This window comes from Panulirus ornatus, chromosome 51 (genome assembly GCF_036320965.1).
Source record: "Panulirus ornatus isolate Po-2019 chromosome 51, ASM3632096v1, whole genome shotgun sequence".
Lineage (NCBI taxonomy): Eukaryota > Metazoa > Arthropoda > Malacostraca > Decapoda > Palinuridae > Panulirus > Panulirus ornatus.
Genome location: NC_092274.1, coordinates 827,501 through 840,011, shown reverse-complemented (window position 1 = coordinate 840,011; position 12,511 = coordinate 827,501).

Genomic DNA, 12,511 nt, shown 5'->3' with positions numbered 1-12,511 from the left:
CCCTGTAGTTCTTCTAGTTCGGTTCCTCAGGGCTGTAAGCTGGCACCACTTGTGTTTCCCTGAAGTTTTGGTGGAGTTCCTTAGGGCTGTGAGATGGACCCATTTGTGTTTCCCTGAAGTTTTGGTGGAGTTCCTTAGGGTTGTGAGATGGACCCATTTGTGTTTCCCTGGAGTTCTTCAGGTTCAGTTCCTCAGTGCTGTAAGCTGGGAACACTTGGGTTTCCCTGGAGCTCTTCAGGTTCAGTTCCTCAGGGCTGTACGCTGGGGCCACTTCAATTTCTACAAAATCTTTTCAGTGGAGTTTCCACGGCTTCTTGTGGTGCATTTTGGTACCACATCTGTGTTTTTGTGACACCTCGCCAGTATTATCCACACAAATCCTTTGGTTGTCCACATATGGACAGGACATGAGAGACAGCTACCCTCCTCGTCAAAGGTGTCAGCTACACCTTCTGTTACAGGGGGGACCAACGAGCTGTCAGCCGAGCCGTCAGCCACTACCTGTGTGTCAGCTGGACCAAGGAACCAGTAGCCGGACCTTCATCCATAACCCTTGTGTCAGGTGGACCAGGGAGAGCCAGTAGCCGGGCCGTCAGCCATAACCCTTGTGTTAGCTGGACCAAGGATCCAGAAGCTGGGCCGTCAGCCATAGCCATTGTGTCAGCTGGACCAGGGGGAGCCAGTAGCCGGGCCGTCAGCCATAGCCATTGTGTCAGCTGGACCAGGGGGAGCCAGTAGCCGGGCCGTCAGCCATAACCCTTGTGTCAGGTGGAGGAGGAAGCCAGTAGCCGGGCCGTCAGCCGTACACCCTCACTACCAGAGCCGGGGGGCAGGAATCTCCTCCCTTCCGGGAGTGTTTGTTCGAGCCTCACATTCTGCTCTTCAGGCACAACAATCATTACAAAAACAAAATCATTGATACTCAACAAATAGGAAAACAAATACACACGAGTGAATAACCTAAGATCCGTCCATATAGATATGACTACACGCAATCAGATCCTATTCATAATCATGCATATAATCATATCATTACCTGATGTATAATCGAGTTATACACTGTAGTTATACATGTATAATAATCAAACTGGGACTAAATCTTGGCAAGTGAGAGCAGCCATCTTGTCCAGGTGAATGCACTAACCAGTCCCCACCACCACCACCACAACCACTCCCCCCCAACACCCCAGAGTTGGGGGGGATATGTGGGGGGGTTGGGTTGGCCACTCCTCACAAATCACTGTACTTCAGACGTGTCCTGACGAACTAACACACCATCAACTGTGGCTCTGATCTTGGTGGAGATGCTCACGTGAGGCAATGTTCAGTGCAGGAACACAGGTGGGGGGATGACAGTGTTATGTCTGAGGTGCCACTAGAAGCATATTTACATGTAAACACACAGAGAGATGGACGATCTAATTTTCCGTAAGTCTCAGACCGCCGTCTTGAGGTACGTCAATCGCTGCTTTAGTGACATTATATCATGACTATGGATAGTAATGACAGTGGAAATAATCTTATGCTTGATGAGTGTGTGTGTGTGTGTGTGTGTGTGTGTGTGTGTGTGTGTGTGTAATGACCTATTTGTATGGTACTGGGGGTTATACATGTCTAGGGGCCCCATGTCTGGTGTATGTGAGTGTGGGAGAGAATGCACGGTGGTCATGACTACACAGCAGGGAGACAGACGCCACCAACCCGGTAGCTGTAGAGACCAAAACATCGCCGCCATTCACAAGAAACAAACCCCAGCGGCCGTATGTGGTCACTGGCAGTGTACATAATGCTAACCCACTGGCCTTCAACTTGGCAGTGAAGATGTAAGTCCTGGATCGAGAGAGGCGACCAGCGACACTGGCTGAGTCTCAGTGTAGGAGGTTCTTCGTCTCTGTGGACTAACCTAACACCCTAAGACGAGCAGCAAGACCTGATGGCGTTGGCTTATGACATGATGGGCACGCCCTCCCGCTGTACAGGGGTGAAGATCTCGTCCCAGACACAGGGAGAAAAAAAGAGAGGAGTTATCTCGCGAACGCGATGGTATCAACTGAGGTCATTTTTACTTTCCAGCGATGATAGAAAACCTGGTGTGTATAATCTTCCAGCAGATGATGACACGCGTCGGCTGCTCACGGTAGATAATTTGGGTTCGGAAAAGATCACCACGGTCATCCCTCTGGTTCTTGTGGTGGTACCAGGACCCAACTCCCGGTCATATCGCACGAAGGTTGGGTTTGAACACGATGGTGCGACCCTTGGTTAGGTTAGGTTACGGCCGGTGAACACGACAGTGTGGCCTTTGCACACGACGGTATGGCCGTTGAACACGACGGTACGGCCGTTGAACACGACGGCACGGCTTTTGAACACGACGGTACGGCCTTTGAACACGACGGTATGGCCTTTGGACACGACGGTATGGCCGTTGAACACGACGGTACGGCCGTTGAACACGACGGTACGGCCGTTGAACACGACGGTACGGCCTTTGGACACGACGGTACGGCCTTTGAACACGACGGTATGGCCTTTGGACACGACGGTATGGCCTTTGAACACGACGGTATGGCCTTTAGACACGACGGTACGGCCGTTGAACACGACAGTGTGGCCTTTGAACACGACGGTATGGCCTTTGAACACCATGACCTGACCACTGGGTATGATGCCATGGGATTTGAACGGACACTACGGAATCAAAACTATGGGTCATGTAATGTGTTCATGTGTTCAAGGTGGTCATGTGTTCAAGGTGGCTACTGTGGCATTGTCATCAAGCCATCCAGTAGGTATGGCGTGCCTCAGGGCTGTGTTCTAGGTCCCCTGATCACTTTACTGACCTTCTGACCCTGATTCTCCAAACACCCTGACCTTCTTCCAGTACAGGAGGTGCCGTCTCCCATGCCAACCACCAATCAACACCCTGGACTGGTAACAAGTCACGACCTAAAAACCATCATAGGATCAGACCGCAATAGGAAGTGAAAGATAATGTCTGGATTAATGATGAATGATTATGTTTATAAGATTAATCGAGCGGACGTGCTGAGAGAGAGAGAGAGAGAGAGAGAGAGAGAGAGAGAGAGAGAGAGAGAGAGAGAGAGAGAGAGAGATAACAATGAAAGGTTAAGTACAAAGTGTAATACCTACAGCAGCAAAGAGACTACGGAGAACATCACATATTGTCCACAGTAAAAGTTGCGACACTTTTCTGATTACCGCAATCTGTTCAGAGCTGGAGTGTGTGTGGAGGAAGCAGCAAGGAGAGCCATCTCTAACACAGGTTATCAACCAGGTCAGCGGGGGATCTATAACACTGTAGACGTCACGAACCAGACACTCGTGTGTCCAAGGTTCCCAACCTTAACCCACTCCAGGTTGGAGCTGTGGTGGGAATGAACACGACCGGGGGCAGCGCCGCCCAAAGGCTACACCAAGACTACAGCTCGACTGAAAAGGTGGTGACACACGAACGTTTACCTGATCCCCTTCCTCCTCTAACCTCAAACCTCCATGATAGATAAACAGGATAGATAAAAATATGGGACATCTACTATGAAAAAAAAAATATGGGACATCTACTATGACAAAAAAAAGTGTGATGTAGGTACACCCAAAGGTGAACAGTTTACGAGGAATTGGGGTAAACAAGGAGGTGAGGAGTTTACCTGGGGGAGGGAAGTGGGAGGAGAGGGATGGGGGGAGGGTTTAGACAAGTATGCCATAAAGCGGAGCACCGGATAACGGAACTCGCTAACCCAACCGACGCGTCGCTACCATTGGACTTACCTTCCCGAAGCCACGAATTCACCCATTGGGTCGCTTTTCCCCCGAAGCTTTGAATTCAGTTTTCTTCGCTGCTCCCGAGGCTTCGAATGCAGCGATCCTTTCGCTCTTTTCTAAGCTTTGAATTCACTTAAAGTCTTTCACTCTTCCCGAAGCTTTGAATCTAGTGATTCGTTTGTTCTTTCCACGGTTAGGTTAGCCTTTGAAAGTAATCAGTTCATTCCCCTTAAACCTTAAGAGTCCAGAAGCGATTCCCTCGTTCATGCCGGAGGTTTCAATCCAATGATTCGTTCCAATTCAACTTCCTCAACACCGGAAAAGCCAGGGACGAGAGGCCAGAATTCTTACCCACGACAATGTATCAACTCTTTACAATACTGGTAAACTATCCATCGGTGTTTCCCGTCTCAGGTTTTAAAAATAATCAAACGATAACTTAATCACAGATTTGTATTCAGCATGCAAAATCCTCCTGATAACTTTAAGTCATAGATCTGTATTGTTTACAAAGTGAATGAAATGACTGTAGTCCTGTCGACTCACGTAACTCATACTTGCGGATTAAATTCTGTTTTTATAACAAGTTTTCGCTTCGTAATAGATAAATTAGACAGTTGTGAATGTAGGAATAAAAGGATTAGATCTATCAGTATTTTTATAACAAGTTTTCGCTTCGTAATAGATAAATTATAATTGTGAATGTAGGAATAAAAGGATTAGATCTATCAGTAATGCTTCATCAACAGATGTATTGTAGACGACACTAGGTGGAGGTGGAGGTGGAGGTCAAGGGGTCAAAAAGCCCAGTTCCTGTGTTGGCTGCAGGCGAAGTTGTGGTCCCGAGTCTGGGGGTTCGAAACCTGGGAAGTGGCAAAGCTTTTCTCGTTCTCACGGTAAAACACGTGTGTGTGTGTGTGTGTGTGTGTGTGTGTGTGTGTGTGTGCTTTATCATTCTTTAAAACCCGGCCAGATAACATTTTAGTTAGTATTATTTTGTAAACAATACTTTACTATAGCCTTCTTAAGCTTAAGTTCCCTCGTAACATATCCTCATTACTTCCTAAGCTAAGCTCCCTCAACTTCTTTACAGAATTCCTAAGTTATACTCCCTTTCCTGTCAAGGCTTCACCAAGTTATCAAAATAAGTTTCTTCCTCGACTTAAGTTCCTTTCAAGTTCCACAGTGCCAGCTGAGCCTCTGCGGAACTTAGAACCAAACTTTTCTGACCCAAACCTCCACTTTAACATTAAATTCTAATTACATGGAATTATTCCAAACTTGAATAATACTTCATCTGATGCTGCTTCAACTTTAAAGTAAGATTCCTGAACTTAAGTTTCCCTAAAACTTTACACCGAGGCGATCAAGCTAAGCTTTCGTCTTCACTTAAGCTTTCTCTCTTCGAGTCTCCCAGGACGTTTCCCTCCGGGGCTTCTAAAACCTACATTACACATTCAAGCTTCAAGCTTTCCTCCAGCATTATGATGACAGGGTTAAATTCCACAGACACACACCACGAGCATTCTAGAATGGCAAGGATCTAGTACACAAAGGACCAGCACTACACTGTCAACACACCTGGGCAGGTACTGAAAACTGTTACTATCCCAGGTGTGTGTGTGTGTGTGTGTGTGTGTGTACAGACTGCCTGGCCCACCACAAACTGGCCTGGTAGCTACACCATACGGAAGCACCGCCAGCGCCTGGGGCAGTTTAGAAACTTTTTCTCATTCATGCTGGGGAAAAAAACACACGCGTCGTCGCCTGGACCATATCCGTGTGAGAGGACGACGAGCACCACACACCACCTGACCCAAACTTCGGCTCAAATCAGAACTTTATATTTACCCAAACGTTTCCACGGAGAAAACACTTTGCGTTCGTTCTAAAAGTCCTTTTGCCCCTATTTTGCATACAAGCCTTCTTATTTGGGTGACTATATTATATACTTATTACTACTACTTAAAGTGCTTTGGGTGACTTTATTAAGTACTTACTACAACTACTTAAGCACTTTTTTTACTTAATTGGATACTATTCCTATTACCCTGAGGAACTGACGCCATATATGTAGTACCAACAAGACATGGATGGCGTGACACACGCGCTCCTTGCAATAGTTATTATAAACAAAGTAAGAATCCTTGAGTTTGGAAAATACTACAAACATCTGACTTGAGGTCCATGACCTAAGGTGGACCTTCATCAAGTACGACCAGGTTCACCTCCAGGTTAAAACCTCACTACGAGGGGCATAACTCGAGTCAAATGCAATCTCTAGTTACGTTTTGTATTGACATGTTGGGAACCAACTGTTTAAAGTGTATTACAGTTTGATGTGTGTAACTAGAACAAAATATCATCATTAAAACACCGTATGTGACGCCTCACCTTGGACCCCATGACCCCACCATCGGGCCCCATGACCCCACCATCGATCCCCATGACCCCACCATCGGGCCCCATGACCCCACCATCGGGCCCCATGACCCCACCATCGATCCCTATGACCCACCACTTCTTATAGTCTGTATTATGATATATATCCTAAAACACATTAGATTTTATGCTTCTCTCACACTAAGTATAGTCGAGGGAAAAGGTTATTTCCAGTATGAACCACAACATGAGTGAGGCCAGGCTGTCATCACTCAGGACCTGACCACGCAATACAGCCTCCTACTCAGAACACAACTGAGCTAGGTAGCGTCAGCTGAGCCATCCACGATTACTGACGAAAGGTCGCTGACAATATGTAACTGGAATAGCTTATTATTGTCATACAATATCTTATCATCCACTACAGGTCACTGAGATCATCATCATGGTTCATCTTATCACAGAAATCTACCAGTATTCCTCCTCCATTAATGGCCTAGTGACAGAAGGCGTCATCCCCCACGCACAGTACTGTCTGAACCACAGTCAAGTGGAACTTGGCTATAGTTTAGTTATGTTTTGCTGTAAACTGACGACAGTTTGGTGAGCGAGTGTTGCGAGAGGTGTGTGTGTGTGTGTGTGTGTGTGTGTGTGTGTGTGTGTGTGTGTGTGGGCCAGGATGGGTTGGACGTGGTCCATACTATTACCATACTGGTTCAGGTTTGGTCAAGTTGACCTTTTGAGTGACAACTGACCACGAGAGGTCAAGGTCTTTAACCTGATGGTTAAGGATCGTATCGTCGTACATTAGGAGAACTTAACGGTAAGTTCAGACAGACTCACAATCATGAATTACATTAAATAAGATATAATCAAAATGATCGATTACATGTGGTAAATAACTGAAACAATGAGATGCTTTCGCTCTAGATGGGCATGACCTAGAAGGAGAACGGAGCACCAAATCACTAAGGTAGGTAGTTAGGATCCCATCATTACAGGGTCGTTACACTCGCATCAATTCCCGCGCCGCCAGAGAATCTCAGGTCACCTTGACCCAGCTTTTTGCCTGGTTCAGGGCATGAGTTCCCGGGCCCCTGAAACCTACTTTAGTAGACCTGTTGGTTGGAATTTTGGCCTCAGGCCGACCAGTGGTCAAGGGCACAACAATCACATAAGAACATCAGCTCAGGAATGACTCATATTTTTCATGAGTCTCCATCATAATTTCCTCATAAAATTACGTCTTGATCATTTCCTCCATGTATCTACCAGAAGACATAACGAGACACGTAGCTGTAGGCAGCTTTAATAGAATCTTAACCTTATAACTGAGCTTCTAGCCATAAAGAATTCCACTGTGTATCATGTATACAATTTGACAATAACGACATCTTATAGTCTTATACAGTTATAATTTTTCTTTATACTAAAAAAAAATGGTTATAAGTACACAGCAATTCGTCTAATTTCTTTTTACGTTCTGCAAGAAAATATTATTAAAGAATATGCTTCGTTAGTCACTATGACCAGAGATACGATGATTAAACTCTTGGATACTTCACAAAAATAAGTGAAACTGAGAATCCACAATTGCTTTAGTCTACCATACAACTGCACAAAAATCTACGTTTTCTGTGACTCCCAACGTACACAACGGTGCTTTCCTGTTTACCAGCAGCTAATTTCCATAACTCCATATTTCGAGGTGACGGTCAAGCCAGGGGATTTTCCACGGTGACACGTAAGGAATAGGATTTCTCCAGTCAGATTTCTGTCCAAAGATTTACATGAGGGTATTTCATACGGTGATTTATACAAATACAAGAATATTAAGAGCTGTGCAAACGGGAATGAGGATGGACGAAATATTGAAGAAAATCTATAGTCAGAAAAATTAAAATAGTTGTCAGTGGAGCTTCAGGTCCCTGTCGAGGGAGATTTCCTTATGAATATATAAGGCTAATTTCTCTTGTGCATTTTTGGGGAATTTGGGGGCAATTACATTTGGAGATTTCCTTGGAGGAATTTCAAAGTTTTATCTTATAAATGTTAATGTTATTACTGTTTATATCGATAGTTTGGTTTTGATATGGGATTTACGCGTGTACATGTGAGGATATATAGGATGTATTAAATGAATTTAGTACATTTATACAAAGGAGAAAATGAATCTAATCCGCAATGGGAAGGTCTGAGGGAATTAGCGAAGGTTCCACATTGGTGTAGCGGTTAGCGATTAGCTTTGCTGACCATCATGACGCATACACAGGCCGCCCCCAGAATGGGATGTCCCCGGGCGGGATGGAATAACCAACTGGGGTTGTTTGTAAACTACATTAACGGCACTTCCCTTCCCGTCTCTGCCAGCGACCAACCAGCTGGTCCTGCTCAAGCCTTGCGGTACGCCACCTGCTGTTCCAATGCTACTACACTCCCTGCTCCTATCCGCTGCTGTCTACTTGTATCTGCTTCACCTGCTTGTATGAGTCCTGCCTATGGCCTAACTGCTCATCCTGTCCTTTACAGTGTATAACAACAACAACAATAATGAAAATGATAATGATGATGATAATAATAATAATAATAATAATAATAATAATAATAATAATAATAATGACAGTAATGATAATAATAATAATAATAATAATAATAATAATAATAATAATAATAATAATAATGACAGTAATGATAATAATAATAATAATAATAATAATAATAATAATAATAATAATGATAATGACAATAACAATAATAATAATAATAATAATAATAATAATAATAATAATAATAATCAGTTTGTGGGTTTACTACAGTCGAGAACTGAAGAAAACGCGAGAAAATTCATACAACAGTAAAAATTGGAGCTATGAAAGATACATTAGGCAGATGTTACATCAATTCAAAGGTCGAAGTTAAAATGATCACTAATTACGCTCACAATGGTTGGGATTAGGCTGTTCCTTGAGTGGTCTGTACCAGCTGGGTTGCGCTCATGAGTTTTGTGGTGTTGAACTGTATCCCCGGGGACGAGGGGTATCAGGTGACGGTGGCGTGGCGGAAACTGTGCATGTGCATGCATATGGGTACGTGTGTTGGTAACTGGACCCAGAGGTAAGCTGAAATTTTTCTATTATCTATATTATACAAACCCAGGACCCAATCTTTTGGGATCCCTGCAGCTTCAAAGTGGCGCTACAATCAGGAGCAGGGAAAGGATGGACTCCTTTGGAGAAGTTCTTCGTGATACAAACTCACCGAATGTGACTTTTCATCTGCTCGCTTCGGAACCACAAGCAGGAGTCTGCTGGTATAAGTGAAGTCTGCTGGGATAGAGTGAAACAGAGCAGTATGATATAAGGGGGGCGATATGCTGTTGATGGACTGAGCCAAGGCGGGCACTGGGTCTGTGGGGACTTATTGTGGATCGGGAGCTGTGGCTTTTGGTGCATCACACATGACAGACAGAGAATGGAGGTGAACGAATGACACCAATTCTTCCTGTCAATCCTGGCGGTACCTCGCTAACGAGGGAAACGACGAAATCTAATATATATATATATATATATATATATATATATATATATATATATATATATATATATATATATATATATATATATCGAGAGAGAGAGAGAGAGAGAGAGAGAGAGAGAGTAGCTCAACCATGTAGCAGTCATCAATGAACAAGACGAAAACTTTGAGGCGTGTGTGTGTGTGTGTGTGTGTGTGTGTGTGTGTGTGTGTGTGTGGGAGGGAGGAGAGGGAGTATACTCTTCCTCCTGCCTATCTTTCTCATCCTTCCTTTCCCTCTTTTCGAACTACAGTCATGACGGTTGAGGATCAAGACCCATCGCCTCCCATCATCATAACATGAAGGTTTTCACCAGTGTCTCACTAGAGTCGTCTTCTGGTCTTCCCTCCAGATGTGCTACGTTCTGAACCATCGCTACGTGTCCCGCCCCCCAGCCTCGGTCTGGCACATTAGAGAAGGAAGGTTTCATACTGACACTTGGTGGAAAGAAAGTGAGAGGCGGGCTTGCGCCCTTGTTGGTCAGTGACCGCTAAAACCAACATCCCAAGTCCACCCCCTCCCCACCCCCCTACACACACACACACACACACACACACACACACACACACCAAGTCCCTACCCTCTACATTTCACCAAAGTACAGACAAAACTACTGTAATTCCTCTTTGAACGATTTATAACTTGTATACATTATATATATATATATATATATATATATATATATATATATATATATATATATATATATATATATATATATATATGCACATGTTTACCAAATGGCGTCCGAGCTTCGTCTCTTCGATGTATATCAACTGACTGTTACATTTCTCTCTTGTGTAGCCCTGATGATGTGATTATTACACGAAAGTGCACTTGGGAACTTTTCGTGTTTCATTTTCCCCGTGGACTCATAGGAATATCTAGATCACGCGAAGAATTGTGGTCCTTTCCAATATATATATATATATATATATATATATATATATATATATATATATGATATACTGATTAATTCTGAACAAGGTGATGGTTACTGTGTGTGTGTGTGTGTGTGTTCCCGCGACGGGCGGGTGGGTAGCCGCCTGACTGGTGACGTTTGGAGGGTCAGTCGAGTAACTGTTCTTGGTCACTGTTTGTAGGTCACTTGGATATTGGTGCGGTCAAACCATGGTCAAATAGCGCGCGCGCGCGCGCACACACACACACACACACACACACACACATTTCATACTTGTTTCCTGTTTCCACCATTAGCGAGGCAGAGTCATGAACAGATGAACAATTGGCCTCACATTCGCTCACTAAACTGTCGTGAACAACGCAACCGAAACTACAATGCCTTATATACATCCAGGTTCTATACACCCTTCCATGGTCGCCCCTGACCGCTCAATATACTCCTGGTTCACTGCACTGACAATACGTCGCTCCCTGTATACCAAATCGAAAAATAATTCACTCTATTCCATGCATACCTTACACCCTCCTGCACTCTAAACCCTATTCACTCCATCCTTCCAACCACAGCAGTTAAGGGTGACTTTTACAACGAATTTCTTCGCTAATCATGTCTATAGAGAGGGTAATGATAGTTAAGTATATCAGACACATATAACACACATAATAAACAAATAAATAAACAAACAGGTGGATAGAATGAGTCGTATATACATAGGCATGAAGGATACATAGAGGATTGAACTGATGGATCGTGTATATTATGTAGGATAAACAGACTTCAGGAGTTTGTTATGATGGCCGGGGCATCAACATGTTCCTGTGGTGCATTATAATATAACGAACAAGTGCAGATATCAAAGTCACCTTCGGTATAATAATGTTGTGTTTAGTGACGTGTTGTAGATGCAGTGAGGTACGATACGAGCTTGTTAACTTTCTTGTGGCTCAGTTATTCCAATGGTTCACTTCCACTGAACTGCTATGAGGGTGTGTTCAGTCACCGTGCATATTTGGGTACGTTCTCCTGCCTAAGTTATGCCCGGTTATCTACGGCTGAACAGAGGTCGCGCTCCTCAAGGTAGGAGGAAACAAGGCAGGTGTATGGTACTGGGGCGTCGGTGTAGTGACCTGTTTGTGCTGTGTGGAGAAGCAGTGTTGCTTTCGTGGGGTTTGAACCTTCCCTACAATCATGACAACGTTTTGTAAACCTATGTATTCTGTGTGTGTGTGAGAGAGAGAGAGAGAGAGAGAGAGAGAGAGAGAGAGAGAGAGAGAGAGAGAGAGAGAGAGAGAGAGAGAGAGAGAGAGAGAGAGAGATTTATGAGTTCAACTTCGTGAGCACACCACCGGTGTGGGAGAAGGAGGTTTTGCATACCTCATCTGCCCGTAGGTGAGAGAGAGAGAGAGAGAGAGAGAGAGAGAGAGAGAGAGAGAGAGAGAGAGAGAGAGAGAGAGAGAGAGAGAGAGAGAGAGAGAGTACTTCCCTACGTCATCAGGCAGGGTTGGCGGGGTCAAATGAGTGAGAAACAATGTATGAGTAACATGTCGAGTTGATGAGTCAGAAGGAGTGGGGGAGGTTGTATGTCTGTGAGGCTGAAAGCCAGCGGCAGCCCACGTGTATGTGAGACAGAGAGGAAAAGACAGCCAACCTGGGCCTGGGAGTGAAACCAGACAGCCACGACAGTGCTGGCCCACTGCGCCGCCGTCACTAACCCTGCCGATAACCACGCAGTTGTACTACCCTGGTCAGTGGCTGTCTACTACCTTATATAAGGGAAGTACACAGACCCTATGGTCCTTGCGAGGTGGTCTGTCCTTAACACTACTGAGAGAGGGATAGCAGTG